The sequence below is a fragment of the Lissotriton vulgaris genome, chromosome 3_1 (assembly GCF_964263255.1).
Source record: "Lissotriton vulgaris chromosome 3_1, aLisVul1.2, whole genome shotgun sequence".
NCBI classification, from domain to species: domain Eukaryota; kingdom Metazoa; phylum Chordata; class Amphibia; order Caudata; family Salamandridae; genus Lissotriton; species Lissotriton vulgaris.
The window spans coordinates 547,188,370-547,209,534 of record NC_141689.1 but is presented as its reverse complement, the minus strand read 5'-3'; the positions used below and the strand labels follow the sequence as shown (position 1 = coordinate 547,209,534).

General features: G+C 47.5%; 1 protein-coding gene across 1 annotated transcript in view; it reads left to right on the top strand.

Annotated features, from left to right (window-relative positions):
• LOC147726768 (baculoviral IAP repeat-containing protein 1-like) overlaps positions 1–21,165 on the top strand; it is a 1,009,320-nt gene that overhangs the window by 708,787 nt on the left and 279,368 nt on the right. The gene's annotated exons all lie outside the window — the stretch shown is intronic.

Sequence of the window (21,165 nt, the reverse complement as noted above, 5' to 3'; positions counted from 1 at the left end):
AGGCACTCTTAGCCAGATATGACAGGTCCCATTATGATACCCTTGAGACACTGTTGCAACACCTACCAGATCAGTACAAGGAGGGAGCGGAGCTACTAATCCAAGAAGGAAAGCTTATAACCAATGCTTCCATCAAGTGCGCACTAGACGCAGCTGACACTGCAGCCAGGGCCATTAACACTAGCGTCATGTTAAGAAGACATGCCTGGTTAAGAATCTCGGGATTCAAACCAGAAATACAAACTACTATCCTCAATCAGCCAGTTAACCCGGACTACTTATTTGGACTTGAGGTTGACACCACCCTCGAAAAGATTAAAAAAGACACTGAGACTGCAAAGTCTATGGGGGCTCTGCAGTCACAGCAGTTTCGGGGTGGCTCCTTTCGTCGCTCCAATACTAGAGGACCTTCAAGAGGCCAAAACACACAGCAGACACAGTATAATAAAGGAGGTACACAAACCACGTACAATAAACACAACAGAGGTGGATATCGTGGAAACAACATCAAGGGCAGAGGAAGAGGAAACAACATTTCCACATCCTCTGCCAATAACAAACAGTGACGCCCTGTCACTGCCCCCCGACCATATAACACCTGTCGGGGGGAGACTGCAACAGTTCCTTCCGGTCTGGAAATCCATCACCACAGACAGGTGGGTGAGAGACATTGTCCAGTACGGGTACTGTCTAGAGCTGACATCCACTCCACCCAGCATACCACCAAGACACCGTCCTATGTCCGCAGAGCACTTACACTTATTGCAGCAGGAGGTCGTCAGCATGCTGCAAAAAGGAGCCATAGAGCTCGTGCCTGTAGAAGACCAAGGCTCAGGGGTGTACTCTCTGTATTTCTTAATACCCAAAAAGGACGGGTCTCTCAGACCCATACTGGACCTCAGGCCTCTAAACAGATACATTCTGTCAGAGCATTTTCATATGCTCACCTTACAGCAGGTTCTACCGTTACTCAGTCAGGGAGACTTCCTCGCAACGCTAGATCTAAAAGATGCGTATTTCCATATACCCATACACCTATCACACAGACAGTATCTCAGGTTCACTATTCAAAATCAACACAGACAGTATCTCAGGTTCACTATTCAAAATCAACATTATCAGTTCAAAGTCCTCCCTTTCGGAGTAACGACGGCACCCAGGGTGTTCACAAAGTGCCTGGCGATGGTAGCAGCACACCTAAGGAGACAGCACATACATGTCTACCCTTATCTGGACGACTGGCTTATTCAAGCAAAGACGGCCCAGCAGTGTGCCAGCCACATGTCCCACACCATTCATCTTCTTCACAATCTGGAATTCTCGCTGAATTATCCAAAGTCACATCTTCAGCCCGCCCACGTGCGACAGTACCTGGGCGCGACAATAAACACTCTGGCAGCCAAAGCTCAGCCAAATTCATTGAGAATAAACAGCATGCAATTGCTGACACAAAAATTCAGACCCCAACACTCGCTTCCAGCACGAGTGTTCATGCAGTTGATAGGCATGATGGCCTCCTGCATCTTCATAGTCCCGCACGCGAGGCTACATATGCGCCCGCTTCAGGAGTGCTTAGCACGTCAGTGGAATCAGGCTCAAGGACAAATAAAAGACCTAGTGTTGGTGAGCGGTCGGGCGTACAACTCTCTGCATTGGTGGAACCCACAAAACCTTTGCAAGGGCCGACCGTTCCAGGAGCCTGTGCCACAGATTATACTGAAGACGGACGCATCTCTCCAAGGATGGGGAGCTCATGTACTCCACTACACGGTGCAGGGACTATGGACAGCACAGCAAAAGAAGATGCACATCAACCTTCTGGAATTGATGCCATCTTTATGGCAATGAAAGCTTCAAAGTACACCTGTGCAACAAGGTCGTGTTGATCCGGACGGACAACATGACTGCCATGTACTACATACAGAAGCAGGGAGGAACACACTCTCCACAGTTGTCTCATGTACTCCACTACATAGTGCAGGGACTATGGACAGCACAGCAAAAGAAGATGCACATAAACCTTCTGGAATTGATGCCATCTTCATGGCAATGAAAGCTTTCAAAGTACACCTGTGCAACAAGGTCGTGTTGATCCGGACGGACAACATGACTGCCATGTACTACATACAGAAGCAGGGAGGAACACACTCTCCACAGTTGTCTCATCTGGCTCAGAGCATGTGGAAGTGGGCCATTCAAAGGAACATTTTCCTCATGGCGGAACACTTCCCGGGCAAGGACAACCAGATGGCGGATCTGCTCAGCAGACACAGCCACCAGATGCACGAGTGGGAGATACATCCATCAGTACTCCACCGTACTACCAGCAGTGGGGTCATCCAGATATAGACCTATTCGCCACAAGGGAAAATGCAAAATGCCAAAGCTTCGCTGCCAGGTTCCCACATCCGCAGTCACAGGGCAATGCGATATGGATGAACTGGTCAGGCAGATTTGCGTACGCTTTTCCCCCAGCACCTCTAATACCTCTGGTGGCACGCAAGCTGAAGCAACACTCGATGACACTCATCCTAGTTGCTCCAACGTGGGCACGCCAGCCATGGTACACCACGCTAGTAGAACTTTCCGTGGTACCGCATCAACGGCTGCGGCTAACACCCAGACTTTTGACGCAGAGCCATGGCGAAATTCAGCACCCGGATGCGCAACAGCTCAACCTGGCGATCTGGCTCCTGAAGTCTTAGAATTTGGCTACCTCAACTTGCCGCCAGAATGTAAGAATATCATCAAGGAGGCAAGATGACCCACAACCAGAGCATGCTATGCGGCTAAATGGAAAAGGTTTGTCATATATTGTAACAATAATGACATTAACCCACTGGATGCATCAATTCAAAACATTGTCTGTTATTTGTTTATACAAATGTAATCTAGCGTACAGTTCCATTCGTATACATTTATCCGCAATAGCAGCTTATCTTCAAAACAGGCAGCACCTCTCACTATTCAGAGTGCCTGCCATTAAAGCTTTTCTGGAGGGACTTAAAAGAGTGATCCCTCCCAGACACCCACCTTCACCAGTCTGGAACCTAAATGTGGTCCTCACCAGACTGATGGGACCACCTTTTGAACCTCTACACTCTTGTGAGATTCAATTTCTGACCTGGAAAGTTGCTTTCCTAGTAGCCATTACCTCACTAAGAAGAGTTAGTGAACTCCAGGCACTAACCATTCAAGAGCCATTCATACAGGTCCACGCAAATAGAGTTGTACTACGCACCAACCCTACATTCATGCCTAAGGTGATTTCGCAGTTCCACATGAACCAAACCATAGAACTGCCTGTTTTATATCCTAATCCGGAAAATGTCGCACAGAGATCTCTACACACATTAGATGTCAAAAGGGATCTCATGTACTATATAGACAGAACACAGGATTTCAGGAAAACAAAACAGCTTTTTGTTGATTTTCTCCACAGCACAAAGGCAACCCCATTTCCAAAGCAGGAATAGCCAGATGGATTGTTAAGTGTTATGCAAAGGCTAAACGCACACTAACCATTCCTCCAAGAGCACACTCCACACGCAAGTTAGGAGCATCCATGGCTTTCCTGGGGAATATTCCTCTAGAAGAGATATGTAGAGCAGCCACATGGTCCACTATACATACATTTACAAAACACTACTGCGTAGATGTACATTCAAGACAGCAGGCAGCTGTAGGACAGGCTGTTCTCAAAACTCTTTTTCAGACTGCTGCAGCTGGCACGGGCAGCCGCCGCTAACAGGAGGGACTGCTATATAATCTATGCACAGATATGAATTCAGCAGCCCACATGCCTCGAACCGAATATGCTACTTACCAGTATGCATCTGTTCTTGGAATGTAGGGCTGCTGAAATTCATATCGGCCACCCTCCTCCCCGGCGCCTGTAGCAGCTGTAGCATTCAGAATTACTATGTAGCATGGACATCATTCACTGTATTACACTCCATCTCTGCCACAATGGTGAAAAACAATCTGAGGATGGAGGGGATGCCCATGCGCACTGTAGTCCAGGGGAGGAGTCACCTATCTCGTGATACTTCAAAGACTCTTCCAGGACAACAATGTGCAATCATCCGGACCCAACACTAGGCGGCGATCTATGCACAGATATGAATGTCGTGTTATAGAAAGACTGGTCCCAGACCAATTGGAATTAATTAAGATTCAGTAAAATTCTTAAACCAAATTACTTATAAAGCACTATTGTTTATTCAAATAGTGTAAATACGTTTTTCACTGTATTTTTTCATTTATAGGGTGTATATACATATGAATAATTAATACACATCTTAACAGTGCCCACTGTACAGGAAAGGGGAAGTGGGTGGTGCAGTGTTGGGAAAGTGTGGGTGGGTTCAAGTGACAATCCAATTGTAAATTGCTTACAACAATTGAAAATGGCTTCTCAGGGGAGCCTAGCCGGAATTAATCAAAAATCATATATAACATTAGTTATGGCATCATAAATGACAGGTGTACAAAGTCACACTCCGATTAAGTGCTGCGGCTGGTAGTCGTCGTTTCGACCCTCATTGTAGGGATCATACCCCTTACATGGCGGGTCTTCTTCAGGACAGTGAAAGGGGGGTTTTGGGGTGGGCGATTCCTTATATTCAGATCATTTTATGGTCTGTCGTTAGATGAATTACTTGATTGATAGGGTCATTCCTGATAGAGAGGCAGAGTGTCTACAGTTGCTGGATTCTTTTGGTGCAGATTGGTTTGAGTACTCTAGGATATATCCTATGGCTGAGGCTCCTCATGGGTACACAATCTGTATATTAGCGTACCGATCAAGACACGGGTACAAGTCCACCCCTGACTCGGTCGCTAGAGGAACGGGTCAGGCTACTTCGTTCCCGGCATTCTGCAACTCCCGTAGTATTTGGAAGAGTGGATATGAATGTCAGCAGCCCTACATGCCAAGAACAGATGCATACTGGTAAGTAACATATTCGTTTCCTCACATTTCTCTGATGGAAAGTTCTGAAATCTGCGGGTAGCCAAAAACTTTCACCCACCCCGCATTTCCAGAAGTATCCCAATAAAACTGGTACCTCCTTTGTGTGGGAAGTTCTAGAGACTGCGACAAGAAACGGCACAAAACAAAACGTGGACATATATTTTTACACAGAAAACTGACCCTTTTTTTGCAATGTGCCTAGCTGTGGATTTTGGGCCCAGCTCAGCAGGCTCCTTGGGAAACTTAGAAAACCTGTACATTTTTTAAAACCAGACACCCAGGGGAATGCATGATGTGGGTAAACCTAGTGCCTGCGATAGGAAAGGGCCCTAAATGCAGCGTGGACACATCACATTTTTCCACAGAAAACTGACGTTTTTTTTGCAATGTATCTAGCTGTGGATTTTGGGCCTTAGTTCAGCTGCCACTTAGGAAAACCTAGTAAACCTATAATTTTTTTTAAACTCGACACCCAGTGGATTCCAGGAAGAGGGTAAGCCTGGTGTCCACAACAGGAAAGGCCCCAAAACGCAGCATGGACACATCACATTTTCCACAGAAAACGGACCCTTTTTTGCAATGTCCCTAACAGTGGATTTTGGGCCCTGGCTTAGCCGGCACCTGGGGAAATCTAGAAAACCTCTACACTTTTTTAAACTAGACATCCAGGCAAGCTAGGATGGGGTGACTTGTGTGGCTCTTACCAGGATCTGTTACCGAGTGTTCCTTACAACCCTCAAACTTTGTAAAAAAAACACATTTTCCTCACATTTCTGTGATGGAAAGTTCTGGAATCTGTAGGGAGCCTCAATCCACCCACTCAGCATTCCCCAGAATCTCCTGATAAAAATTATACCTCACTTGTGTGGGTAGGCCTCGTGCCCGTGACTAAAAATGGCCCAAAACGCAATGTGGACACATCACATTTTTCCGCAGACAATGGACCCTTTTTGGCTGTGTGTCCAGCTGTGGATTGTGGGCTCAGCTAGCATCTAGGGTAATCTGGCAAACCTGTACATTGTTGAAAGCTAGAAACACAGAGGAATGCAGGATGGGGTGACATTTGTGGATCTCACCCGATTCTGATACCGAGAATCCCTTGCAAACCTCAAACTTTTTTTTTTTAAAACAGTTTTTCCTCACATTTCTGTGATGGAAAGATCTGGAATCTGTGGGGAGCCACAAACTTCCATGCATCCAGCATTCCCCCAAGTCTCCCGATAGAAATGGTACCTCACTTGTGTGGGTAGGTCTAGTGCCCGCGACCGTAGACAGCCCAAATTGCATTGTAGGCACATCACATTTTTGCATAGAAAATTGAGTCTTTTTTGCAAATTGCCTAGCTGTGGAGTTTGGGCCCTAGAGCAGCTGACATCTAGGGAAACCTAGCAAACCTGTACATTTTTTAAAACTAGACACCCAGCGGAATCAAGGATGGGGTGACTTGTGTGGTTCTCACCAGTTTTGTTTCCAGTAATCCCTTACAAACCTTAAACTTTGTAAAAGAAACAACACACATTTTCCTCATATTTCTGTGATGGAATGTTCTAGAATCTGCATGGAGCCACAAACTTCCACTCACCCAGCATTTCCCCAAGTCTCCGATAAAAACAGTTCCTCACTTGTGTGGGTAGGCCTAGTCCCGCGACAGAAAATGGGCCAAAACTCACTGGCGAATTGAAAATTATTGATCACAATAAGACCTGGTCTTTCGAAGGTGTTACCTATGTTTTGGTCCTGGGCTTGGCACCCTTGTAGGGAGATGTGAAGAAGCAGCCCTTACCTCCCCTGGGCAGCGATCGAGTCTGGGCTCCCTGGCCTTCGAGACCACTCATACAGCCTCTCCGCCAACCGGGGCTACTCCTCTCTCTTTCTCCCTACAGGGGCCGGCAGCAGCCGCGGTACGAGGAGGACCGGAAGCGATCTCTTGAGACCCCGGAAATGAGGCGATTCTTGAAGGACCGAAAGTGACCGCCCTCGACCCCGGAAGTAATTACCCAGGTTCCTGCCCGGAACATAGAAAAGCTGACAACCAGGTAGATGAGGGGTTCCCAGCAGCGGACTCGTGGCAGGAGGCAGCAGCAAGTGAAGAACCAGTAGCAGAGAGCGGAGCGGAGCGGAGCGGAGCGGAGAGGAAGACCCGAGACGAGGAAGAGGAGGAGGACGTTTGGTCCGAAGATTGGTGGCGCCCTCAGGAGGTGGCTGGAGAGCGGCCGTAACTCGGAAGAGAGTTGCGGCGGGGCACGTGAGTACATTGTAACCTTTCTCCGTGTTTCCCTTGTAGTTTAGTGTAATTAATGTATATATGATAGCACGATCACCATCTCACTGTAGTATAGTCGTACCACTGGCACTGTATATAAGACCTGGCACCAATTCCACACAAGCAGCACCCTCTCCCCGTTCCCCATCTTGCCTTCCCTTCCCCACCTACCCTACCGTCCCTTCCTCACGCTCGGTTTCAACTCCCTCACTCCCCGGTGTAGGTGGAAGTACTCATAAGTCCTTACTGATCAGGACTAACCGCCCTGTACTTTTCTCTTCCCCCGTATACCTCCGAGGGACACCGTCGCCTCTTCCTGGATAAGACGACCTAAGCCCAGCAGCGGACATACTACGGAAGACCCCACCTCCCTGGACTTGCAACGAGACGACCCCAGCCCTGCATAACCACCCAGGACTCACCCCACCACACTTGTTCTTCAAGGACCTTACTTCTGTAACCTCAATAAATACTTGCTGATCATAGCGCACTACATCCGGCCTCCCCGCCTTTATTCCGGTCCGCCCATACCCCTACTCCATAGTTGGTGTCAGAAGTGGGATCTCCCGGAAGCATGGAGGCCGCAGTCAAACAGCTGGCGGAAGGCCAGGAACTCTTAGGGGAATTGATGGAACGATTCCTCAAGACAGCGGAAGACGATCGTGTACAGCTGCATGACGTCCTGAAGGGACAGGGCACAGCACAGGACCAAGCCCTTGAGAAACTCACGACCGTCATGGGGCAACAAAGACCAATGGCTTCCCTACCCTCCGTGGTCTTACAAAAATATGTGTCAGGTGAAGATCCAGATTTCTTCTTTACGAATTTCGAGCACCTAGCCCAGGCCGCCGCCTGGCCGGCCGACCGATGGGGCCACTACCTGGGTCCTCTGTTGACGGGGGAACTACAAGCAGCCTACCAACAAGCCAACATACAGGGACAAACCCCTTATTACGACATAAAGGCTTGCATCCTGGAGCGTCTAGGGATCGACGACGAAACATACAGGGTTCGGCTGCGTCAGGCATGGGAAGGGCCCCAGGAAACTCCCCGGGCTTTGTCATTTCGTATCCAGGACTTGGCTAATAGATGGTTGAAGCCCGCCACGGCCAGCAAGGAAGAGATTCTAGCCAAGATCTACCTGGAGCAATACCTAGCGTCATTACACCCGGCCACACAGAAATGGGTACGCCAACACGCTCACCTGACCCTCGACAGCGCAGTGGAGATTGCCAGCGCCTATAGTAGAGCGCAGGAGTCCCAGCGTGTTAAGGAGGAACATCGTCCCCGCATACCACATGGCAGCCATCTACGGCCGCAAAGGCCCCCTCCTGTGGCCAGGAAACCGGATCCTGTTCCCTTGTTGCCTTACCCTGTCATGTCCCGGCCACCACTACCCGGACCACAATGCTACCATTGTGGTGGTTATGGACACATTGCTCGCATATGCCCCCAGAAGGAAGAACCCATGGACATAGGACTGACCAAGAACTATGTTTGTCTCACTATTGAAGCAACCCCTCCGCCGTTCCGCTGTCCCGTTAGGATTGATGGACACCGAATGATGGCGCTTGCCGACACGGGGTGCCGACATAGCGTTCTGCGACCTCAGGAACTGCCACACCCTGTTGGACCCGTGACCGGTACTGTGGCCATAAAATGTGTCCACGGCGATACTAAGAGCTACCCCACAGCAAGAGTGTGTGTGCAACACCCCACGGATAAAGGAAGCCTGCTAACGGTTGGTCTGGTACCTAACCTACCCGAACAAGCTATTCTAGGTAGCGACTACAGTGGTCTTCCCCACCTCCTTCAGGACACCACAGACTCCCTGAAGAAATGGGTGGCGGAAGCCTCATTTTCCCAGGACTCCCCTTCATCGAACTTTTCCTACAAACCGCTCAAATCAAAAACCCAAAAGAAAAAGGAATAAAGAGACTTTACCATGGCCTGTCCCGCTCAGGTGGACGCACATCTGTGGGAAACGGATAGAGAATTCCGCGCGGCCCAACAGGAAGATCCTGTGTTACATGACGCCTGGGGCCGTGCCCTGCCCAATGAAGACCCGTTACAAGTAGGTCCCTACTTCTTCATAAAGAACGGACTCCTGTACAGGAAGGGAGGGCCCCAGACAAAACACCAGTTGGTTATCCCTGGACTGTTTAGGGACAAGGTATTGTTTTTGGCCCACAGTCACTTACTCGGAGGACATTTCAGTGATGAAAAGACTGGACAAACAATCCTGGAGAAGTTTTATTGGCCTGGCGTATATGCACAAGTTAAAAGGTATTGCCGGGAATGCCCGGTGTGCCAGAAAAACAGCCGGTATCGTCCCCCGAGGGTACCTCTCCAACCCCTCCCTCTCATTGATGTCCCCTTTTCCAGAGTAGGAATGGGCCTTATAGGCCCCATGTTACCCTCTAGGAGTGGGTGTAGGTACGCTCTGGTATTAGTAGACTACGCCACCCGATTCCCGGAAGCAGTGCCCCTGCGACAACCCACCACCCAGAACATAGCAAAAGCCCTCATTTTCATCTTCTCTCGGGTGGGTTTTCCCCGCGAGATATTGACTGATCAAGGGACGCCCTTTGTCTCATCCCTCATGCGCCAAGTATGTTCCAATCTAAGTATCAAGCAAATAAGAACCTCCGCTTACCACCCCCAGACTGACGGGTTGGTGGAGCGTTACAATGCTACCTTGAAATCTACCCTCAAAAAGCTATTAGGCCTTGAGAGCAAAAGGTGGGAGGAGATGCTTCCCCTTGCCCTTTTTGCCATCTGCTGTAAGGTACAAAGCAGCACTGGTTATTCACCCTACGAACTGTTATACGGACGAGCCCCACGGACCCTCTTAGACATGGCTCGGGAGGCCTGGGAAGCCGAACCAGATCAAACCCGGCCTCTTCCCGAATATGTAGACAACCTTAAGACCCACGTAGGTGAGATTAGAGAGATCGTGAGGCAGAACCTGTCGGCCGCCCAAGACTCACAGAAACACCAGTATGACAAAGGAACCAAAGCCCAATCCTTTGTTCCCCGAGACCTCGTGTTACTACTCCTGCCGTCTTCTGACCATAAGCTGCTAGGGCAGTGGCAGGGCCAGTTCCCGGTCCTAAGACAAGTGACTCCTGTCACCTATGAAGTCGAAACAGATACCAGCCGAGGGATCACCCAAATCTACCATGTAAACCTCCTGAAAAAGTGGGAGGGGCCCCATCCTGTCCTAACAGGTAGTCCAACCCTTCCTTTTGAGGTTTGCCTTGACCCAGACCTGCCTGAAAGCAACAAGCAGGACCTCCGACGGTCTTTGACCTCTTTGCAAGCAGTGTTTTCGTCCTTACCAGGACACACCACCGTGGTGGAACATACCATCCACACGGAACCCGGAAAGACGGTAAGACAACGACCCTACTGAATCCCTGAAGCACGTAGAGCCGTCATTAAAGAAGAAACTAACCAGATGTTGAAAATGGGCATAATAGAACCCTCCAGCAGTAGCTGGAATTCGCCCATCGTCTTGGTTCCTAAACCTGATGGCTCTACTAGATTCTGTATCGATTTCAGAGAGGTGAATAAAATCTCTGCTTTCGACTCCTATCCCCTACCCCGCGTAGACGAGATGGTGGAGCGCATAAGCAAGGCTAAGTATATAAGCACCCTTGACCTATGCAAGGGTTATTGGCAGATCCCGTTAAAAGAAGAAGACAAACAAAAGACTGCATTCTCAACCCCAGAGGGTTTGTTCCAGTTTAAAGTAATGCCCTTCGGGCTTCACGGAGCCCCGGCTACATTCCAGAGGGCTATGAACCTGGTCTTACAACCCCATTCCCAATACTCCGGGGCTTACCTTGACGACATCGTCATACATAGTGATAGTTGGGAACAACACCTACACCATTTGCGGTCTGCTGTCTCTTCCCTTGGGAAATATGGCTTCACCATCAACCCCTCCAAGACCACGTTAGCGGCACAGAGTGTGAGGTATCTAGGTTACCTGTTGGGAGAAGGGGTCATCCGTCCTCAGGACAACAAGATTAAGACCATCCAAGCCATACCCTTCCCACAAACACGGAAAGAACTCCGTGCCTTCCTCGGGTTGTTGGGCTATTACAGGAGATTTATCCCCAACTTCTCCCAAACCGCGGCCCCTCTGACCAATCTACTGAAAAAAACACAAAAACAGAAGAGATACTAAAACATTCGTCTCCCTTGCTGCTACACGCATTTAGCTTACTCAAGCAATCTCTGGTTTCTGAACCTGTATTAATCAGTCCCGATTATACCCAGCACTTCATCCTACAGACCGACGCGTCCGATCAGGGTTTGGGAGCCGTCCTGTCACAGAAGGATTCGGAGGGGGGCAGAAAAACCGATCCTTTACCTCAGTAGGAAGCTCTTCCCACGTGAAATGAACTATGCAGTTGTTGAAAAGGAGACACTGGCTATTAAATGGGCAGTAGAAAGCCTCCGGTGTTACCTGGAGGGACGGGAGTTTCTCTTATAGGTGGAGAAGTGTGGCTCAGGGGTTAGAGGCGGCAGACCCGGAAGCTGAGATCAGCCCTGGACCAGGGTCAATTCCCCGCCTCGATGGGGGTTGGGCTCAATAATTCCACGGACTCGATAATTCTCGCTACGGTGCCTACTCGACTCACGGGTTCACACTCTGCGACTCTGGGCAATAGCTTGCTTAATCTCCACAACGGCCCCTCGCGGCGGGATGCCTGGCTTTCACCTTGTGGATACCCTGCCAGGGTTATCTCACAGGGGAATACCAGGACGGGTTCCCTAAGCAAGCGCATAGATGCCTGCGATGTGGGCGATTTGCGCTATATAAATACATGTACATTTACATTTATACACTGATCACGCCCCGCTAGAATGGATGGCACGCAACCGAGGCCACAACGACCAAGTACTGGGGTGGTTCCTCTCTCTGCAGCCCTTTCGGTTCAGAACTCTACACCGGAAAGGGCTAGAACAGGGTAATGCGGATTACCTCTCCCGTAAACCGCCTCCTTCAACCCCTACAAGAAAGACTGCTAGGGAAAGGGGATGTGAAGAAGCAGCCCTTACCTCCCCTGGGCGGCGATCAAGTGTGGGCTCCCTGGCCTTCGAGACCACTCATACAGCCTCTCCGCCAACCAGGGCTACTCCTCTCTTTTTCTCCCTACAGGGGCCGGCAGCAGCCGCGGTACGAGGAGGACCGGAAGCGATCTCTCGTGACCCCGGAAGTGAGGCGATTCTTGAAGGACCGGAAGTGACCGCCCTCGACCCCGGAATTAATTACCCAGGTTCCTGCCCAGAACATAGAAAAGCCGACAACCAGGTAGATGAGGGGTTCCCAGCAGCGGACTCGTGGAAGGAGGCAGCAGCAAGCGAAGAACCAGTAGCAGAGAGCGGAGCGGAGAGGAAGACCTGAGACGAGGAAGAGGAGGAGGACGTTTGGTCCGAAGATTGGTGGCGACCTCAGGAGGTGGCTGGAGAGCGGCCGTAACTCGGAAGAGAGTTGCGGCGGGGCACTTGAGTACATTGTAACCTTTCTCCGTGTTTCCCTTGTAGTTTAGTGTAATTAATGTATATATGATAGCACGATCACCATCTCACTGTAGTATAGTCGTACCACTGGCACTGTATATAAGACCTGGCACCAATTCCACACAAGCAGCACCCTCTCCCCGTTCCCCATCTTGCCTTCCCTTCCCCACCTACCCTACCGTCCCTTCCTCACGCTCGGTTTCAACTCCCTCACTCCCCGGTGTAGGTGGAAGTACTCATAAGTCCTTACTGATCAGGACTAACCGCCCTGTACTTTTCTCTTCCCCCGTATACCTCCGAGGGACACCGTCGCCTCTTCCTGGATAAGCCGACCTAAGCCCAGCAGCGGACATACTATGGAAGACCCCACCTCCCTGGACTTGCAACGCGACGACCCCAGCCCTGCATAACCACCCGGGACTCACCCCACCACACTTGTTCTTCAAGGACCTTACTTCTGTAACCTCAATAAATACTCGCTGATCATAGCGCACTACATCCGGCCTCCCCGCCTGTTATTCCGGTCCGCCCATACCCCTACTCCACAGGAGACCTACCAAACTCCGACATTTCTGAAATCTAGACACACAGAGAAGTCTAAGTATGTGTGGGATGTGTGGATTTCCCAAAGTTTTCTTACCCAGAATCCCCTGCAAATCTCAAATTTAGGTAAAAAAAATCAAATTTTCCTCACACTTGTGTGTGGTAAAGTTGTGGAATCACCGGTCTAGCACAAATGTCCTACCACCCAGCGTTCCTCCGGGTCTTCCAATAAAAATAGCACCTCACTTGTGTGGGTAGGCCTAATGCCCACAACAGGAAATGGTCCAAAACTTACTGTGGAGACTTGAAAATACGTTTTGGACCCTTCCTTGTGGTGGGCACTTGGCCCACCCACACAAGTGAGTACCATTTTTATCTGGAGACCTAGGGGAACACTGGGCAGTAGGAAATGTGTCCCTGTCCAGTAATCCCACAACTTTCCCACGCAGAAGTGTGATTTTATTTTAGTAAATCTGAGCTTTGCTAGGCGTTCTGGGTAGGAAAACGTTGGGGTATCCACACAAGTTACACATTCTTAGACTCCCCTGGGTGTCTAGTTTTCAGAAATGCCTGAGTTTTAATGTTTCCCTACATGGCCGCCGAGCCGGGGACCAAAAATGCAGGTGGCCCCCTTGCAAAGCCAGGTCATTTTGTGATTGATGAATTTTGATGCCTCCACAATACTTTTTGGGCCCTTACCTGTGGCAGGCATTTGGCCCACCCCCACCAGTGAGGTATCATTTATATCGGATGACCCGGGGGAACACTGGGTGGTAGGAAATTTGTGGTTTCTTTCTGATTCTGGAAGAATATGGCACAGTAATGCAAGGAAAATGTGTGACTGTAGTCACATTTTGAGGTTTGCAGGGCACTTTGGGTAAGAGGTAAGAAAACTTGTTGGGGTCCACAAGAGGGACGTCACCCGGTACTCCCCCGGGTTTCTAGTTTATGAAGATATCGAGAATTGGCAGAATTTCCTTAGAGACAATGTACACTTTGGCAGAGGAAGACAGAAAAGACAAATATTACTTCACAGCCAACTGTTCCTCAAGTGCACACACATACTGGTCAGATTTGGCACAAGGGTGAGCAAAGGTTCTGAGCATAACATTTTATTATCAAGAGATTTCACAAAAAGGAAATGCACTGTTAATAATTAAAAGGTTAAAAACCTGAACCAATGACTCACAGCTTGTGAGCTGTAAAGCCACGACAAGCAGCAGCCTTTTTACAAGCCATTCACACACCTTCATTCGTAACACATACAAGACCATTCACACTGCCAACCCCACACCCAGCACATTACAACACTCATATTAACAGGCAGCGCCATTCAAGGGCCCATCACTTTCATGCGCCCACATGCCTGATAAAACAACCACACCGGCTGACTGAGTATGTGGGCCGGTGTTTGACTACCAGTGTGTGTAGTGGCCAGCGGCAAGTCACACCGCAGGCTACATGCTAGTCCAGACACACTGCCAGCCAAGCACTAGTCCACACACACCGCCAGTCAAGCACTAGTCCACACACACCACCAGCCAAGCACCAGTCCAGACACACCGCCAGCCATGCGCCAGTCCACACACACTGCCAGCTAAGCGCCAGTCCATGCACACCACCAGCCATGCGCCAGTTCACGCACACCATCAGCCAAGCGCCAGGATGTAATGGCTACATCCTCTGCACAGCAGCACAGCTGCTGAGGAGATAACCATTACGTCCTTAGCAGACAAAGGGCTAAGAATATAATTGTTGTAAATATCATTTTCAATAATATAGTTGTAAGGAATATAGTTTTTATTTAATTCAATGTGTTTTAATTTTTATATGTATTTTATGTGTTAGTATTGTTTAGCTAATTGTTATAATTTTTTTTAATATAGTTTGTAATTCAAAGTGATTTCAAAAAATGTATTTGATTGTTAATAGTAATTACTAATGTTGTGACAGGTTGTTGGGTTTGTATGGGGATAGGGTGGGAAGGTAATTAAATATTATGTAATTATTAATTCTTTGGTGCATTTTAAGTATGATTGTGATTGATATTTATTATGTATGTTATGTAATATTGATTTATTATACTTATATTTTAAGTGTGGGTAGCAATGTTCGTAGGGGTATAGGGTGGGAAGTTCATTAGGTAATAATTGATTTGCAAATTATTTTATCATTTATTATTCATTATTTGATTGATTATTAATTATGTAAATTGTGTAATAATCATATATTTTAAGTGTGGGCTGCTGGGTTTCTAGTGATATAGAAAGAGAAGTTAAGTAATAATTAACAATTATTAATGTAATATTCATTATTGAATTGTAAAATATGTAATACTGATTTATTTTAGTTATATTTTAGTTGCCGATTATTAGGTTTGTATAGGGGGGAAAGTTGATTAAATAATAATTACAAAATAATAATTAATAATGTAGAGGTACATATTTAATTGATTAATAATTATGTAAATTGTGTGATAATTATATATTTTAGTATTATTTTAGGTGTGGGCTGCTGGTTTTGTATGGGTGTAGTGTGGGAAATTAATTAAGTAATTAACAATTAACTATTAATTATCTAATTGATTATCAGTTATGTAAATTGTGTTATACATATTTATTCATTATTTGTTAGGTGTGTTTTGCTAGGTTTGTAGGGGCATAGGGTGAAAAATTAGTTAAGTAATAATTAAATAATAATTTTTTAATTGAAAACTAATTATTACATTATTTATAAAATTTGTATATTGGATCATTGTTGTTTATTTTATTAAAATGTTTATGTACTTTTTATGTAAGTAATAATGATTATATTTTAAGTTTTAGATTTCTTTTTGTAAATTAATTGAGTTACTAAATATGTAATGTATTTGAAGTGAAGTAGTTTAGTTGCTGTTGCTTACAATTGAGTGGTAAAAGTAAATGTAACCCTTCTGAAGTCCCACACTTTCCCTAATGTTGCACCGACTAGAGCGGGAATAGTAATTTTACCCCTCTGAAGTCCAACGCTTTCCCTACTGTTGCACAGACTGAAGTGGGAATAGTAAGTTTAACCCCTCTGCAGTCCAACACTTTTCCCTACAGTTGCACTGACTGCACTGGGAGTAGTAAATTTAACTCCTCAAAAGTCCAACACTTTCCCTACTGTTCCGCAGACTGGAATGGGAATGGTAAATTTAACCCCCCTGAGTCCAAAGCTTTCTCTACTTTTGCGCTGTTTGTAGTGATAATAATATATTAAACCCCTCCAAAGTCCTACAATTTCTCTACTGTTGCATAAACTGGAGTGGGTATAGTATATCTATTATTCCCGGTCTACAATACATTTCCTAATATTGGTTAAATATATTTTCATTAATATGTGTTTATAATTGTTATGTGAAGGTATTTGTTTATATTAGTTTTTACATTTTTATAATATTTTTGGGAAATGTGTTTTTTTTTTTTTATTTTATATGTTTAATAATGTATTTAATGTTTTGGAATTGAATTGTTAATCTTGTTTCTGTTTCATATAAAATGTGCTCTTTATAGGAGCAAATTTAAAGAATAAAACAAAATATAATTTTGTTACATTATCTATATGTGTGTGTGTTAGACCCGGGACCCCGGCTGGCCAAGGCTCACGCCAAAGTCAGTCAGAGATCACCATGTCTAAGGTCAGGGCAAGGGAGTTACACACCAAGATAACCCCTGCTCACCCTCTAGGTAACGTGACGCGAGCAGCAAGGCTAATCTCGGAGGCGATGTGTAAAGCGTTTGCGCGCGCACCCAGCAACAACACCCAAGGCCCACCACAAAGGAAAGTCCACACAAGGTTATATAAAAAATAGCCTTTGTATTATAGCAAAAACACATTAGATAACACACACACTTTACAATGTGCCAACAGGCACGGGCAGAATTTACAAGGGATTATGTACAGGACAGGGCCACATGGACCACTGTCAGGGGTAGGCACTTTTAGAATTAGCACTTGTAGGTATAACACTTAGCACATAAACATATAATGACTGTAGCACCAAAATAGTAAATGTAGCACACAACCAGTAATTACTGGTAAAGGGTAAATACCTCCTACGCAACCCTAAACACTGTAGGAAAATCACGCAGGGCACTAGGACCTTATCATCAGGACCTATAGAAGGAAAACCATCACCTAAGCAGGTCACTTTTAGCAAAGGGAAGGGAACCTAAACAATCACCTAAGCAGGTCACATTTAGCAAAGGTAATAAAACATAAACAATCCTCTAAGCAGGTCACTTTTAGCAAAGGGGATAAAACATAAACACATTGCACATGAGGCATTAAAACACATTCAGAGGTGCAGGTAGAACATTTGCGCAGGAATCACATAAGCAAGTAAACCTTAAATGCGCAGGGTGCACGTAGCACAACACTAGTACTGTCCCCCAGGCCAACTGGCCTCGCAAGGGCTGAAATGCCCTGAGTCCAAATGTCAGGGAAGGCTGAGCAGGCAGCACAGAACACAAGCCTAAACGTAGCAACAGCCTACTAAGTGCTGGACAGTTGTAAATCAAAGATGGCCAACGTTGGAGCCTCGTGGGCTCAAGAACAAGGGTGAGGGCAACACAGCGTGGGAGCCTCGGGGCTTTAACCAACTACTGCCCCCAAGAGCCTCTCTGGGCTCTAAAACAAATATGGCACCGGGAGCCTTCCTGGGCTCGCAGAACAACTGTAGGCTTTGAGCCTCGTGGGCTCGAAAACAAGGAACCGGCACTCGAGCCTCGCAGGCTCGCAAAACAAATGGCACTCTGAGCCTCTCGGGGCTCGTAAATCTCAAATTGCCCCCAGAAGCCTCAGGGCTCCACACACCAAGAATGCGGGCGCCATTGGAGTCCTTCGTGGACTCGAAAGTAGAAATGCCCTGAGCCTCTCGGGGCTCGTCACAGGTGTGGGCGGAACGTTGGAGTCCCTCACGGGGGACTCAGAACAAATGAATGCCCCCAGAGCCTCGTGGCTCGAAATCGAAAGAAATTCCCCTGACAGAGACGTGACCCGGGGCACGCCCGCACTCACCAGATACCTCGGGAGGCGGCATCTCCTCGCGGCGTCGGCTCTTCTTGGCTGGGCTTCTCCTCTTTTCCCGGGGCTCTCCCTTCGGTCGGGAGCCTCGGGTCACTCAACGCAGGCTGCTTCCTGCTTCTCCACTCCTCCACCGATGACGCGGCGGGAGGCTCGGCCGGCTGGGCCAATCCCAGCGCGGCTCTCCCGGCAGCTTCTCTCGGCGGTTCTTTGTCCTGGGCTGCGGCGGTGAACACACGGGGCAATGCCGGGTGGGCTCCGGCTCTTTTAAAATAACCAATTACTCGAGGTGAGCACTCGAAGGGCTCAGCAATCCTGAGCAAACGCCGGGTGGGCACCGGCTGGGCAAAAAAAGCACTAGCAGCGCTAGCAGTAAGGAAAAAGCGCTCCCAGGCGCTACGCAGTAAAAATAAAGCGCTTTCAAGCGCTAGGCAGTCAAAATAAAGCGCATTCAGCGCTAGGGGCGAAGAATAGAAGCGCTCCTGGCACCACACGCAAAATAGAGCTCCAGCAGGGTCTGGAGGCAGGCAGGGGCAAGGCTGGGACCAGAGCCAGCTCACTGGGTCTCCAGGCAGGGAGACACTCCAAGTGGCGATCCTCCTGGCCCCAGCAACAGCAGCAGCCCCCTCAGCTAGGATCCAAAAGCAGAACAAATTGTATGGGGACACAGCCCCTTCTTATACCACTAAATCCTTTGTCTGTAGGTGCAGGGTGGGGGAGAAACCAGTCGCAGCTGGTTTTGGAGCACCCTTGATGGCTCAACCACCCATTTCATTCACGAGCAGGGCTAGGGTCATCAGTCGCACCACAGGGGGCGGAGCCAGCATTGTGTGGGGAAAACCCAGCCTCATTCAGGACACAGGTGCACTCCTCCCCAGCCATCAACATGCTAATCTCTCATTCACCACCGGGCAGACCCATCCAGCCTTCCTGGAGCCAGGCTCACCAGCCAGCTCCAACCAATCACACGCCAGGCATATTTTACACTAATATGCCAACTCCTATAAGTGGCATTTCTACACAAGACATAATCATACCACATACATCATTGCGAAGCATTCACTCTCATGAGTTCGCACATACCAAATTCGAGTCTGCACTCCCCACGCATCAGGAACTACCAGGGACACAGACATTCCCCATGCATTCCTATGGGAAAGCAGGCCAGCCTCACTACATGCACGCACTTTACTCTGGGACACAGGGAAAAAGTGCGCAGAGACCAAAAATCATCAACACAGATCACATATTAAAAGCAAAAATATTAGGGGTGAACCTGCCAGAAGGGCCAAGTCCAACAGTGTGTGTGTGTGTGTGTGTGTATATATATATATATATATATATATATATATATATATATATATATATATATATATATATATATATATATATATATATATATATATCCACCAACAGGAAAGCACAATGAGGGAGGCCACAGGAAGCTTGATTTGGTTCTTTAATAAAACACGAGCACTTGCCAGCAGTCACCAACAAAGCAACAGGCTTCCAATTTAAAAGACACTGCCAGACGCGTTTCAGGATAAACAATCCTTTCTTCAGTGGCTGCTTTCAGGAAATGAAAATCGCGCTAAACATTTTTGATTTTAAACACCTGCCCTTGTGGGCGTGGCGCTCCCACTGCCTCTTGGTGTTTGTAGTTTACAACCCATGTGGGTGCGCTGTTCACTCCTTCTTTTTCACAAATTAAATTAAATCCCAAGTGGGTCGATGCACTGTACTTTGTAATGTGGCTGCCCTGCTTTAAAGTGGTCGAAAATGAACTCTGTGCAGGCTGCAGCTCCTGAATGCAGCCTGTACCTCTTCCTTCTGATGATTTCATGCTCGCAGTCAGAGCATGAACAGACCTGTAGACAGCAGTGGGCCTTCCTCGTCAGGCGTGCAAAGCCCCATACATCCACCAACAGGAAAGCACAATGAGGGAGGCCACAGGAAGCTTGATTTGGTTCTTTAATAAAACACGAGCACTTGCCAGCAGTCACCAACAAAACAACAGGCTTCCAATTTAAAAGACACTGCCAGACGCGTTTCAGGATAAACAATCCTTTCTTCAGTGGCTGCTTTCAGGAAATGACAATCGCGCTAAACATTTTTGATTTTAAACACCTGCCCTTGTGGGCGTGGCGCTCCCACTGCCTCTTGGTGTTTGTAGTTTACAACCCATGTGGGTGCGCTGTTCACTCCTTGTTTTTCACAAATGAAATTAAATCCCAAGTGGGTCGATGCACTGTACTTTTTGTGCTTTCCTGTTGGTGGATGTATGGGGCTTTGCACGCCTGATGAGGAAGGCCCACTGCTGTCTACAGGTAATCATCAGAAGGAAGAGGTACAGGCTGCATTCAGGAGCTGCAGTCTGCACAGAGTTCATTTTCGACCACTTTAAAGCAGGGCAGCCACATTACAAAGTACAGTGCATCGACCCACTTGGGATTTAAAAAGCAGCCACTGAAGAAAGGATTGCTTATCCTGAAACGCGTCTGGCAGTGTCTTTTAAATTGGAAGCCTGTTGCTTTGTTGGTGACTGCTGGCAAGTGCTCGTGTTTTATTAAAGAACCAAATCAAGCTTCCTGTGGCCTCCCTCATTGTGCTTTCCTGTTGGTGGATATATATATATATATATATATATATATATATATATATATATATCCCTTAATAAACGGCGTTCCTTAGCGAGCACTCGGGCGTCGTTAAACAAACACAGTCCACGTACCAGTCCACAGAAGTTAGATTTATTACTTCATAAATCAAACGTTTGATTTATGAAGTAATAAATCGAACTTCT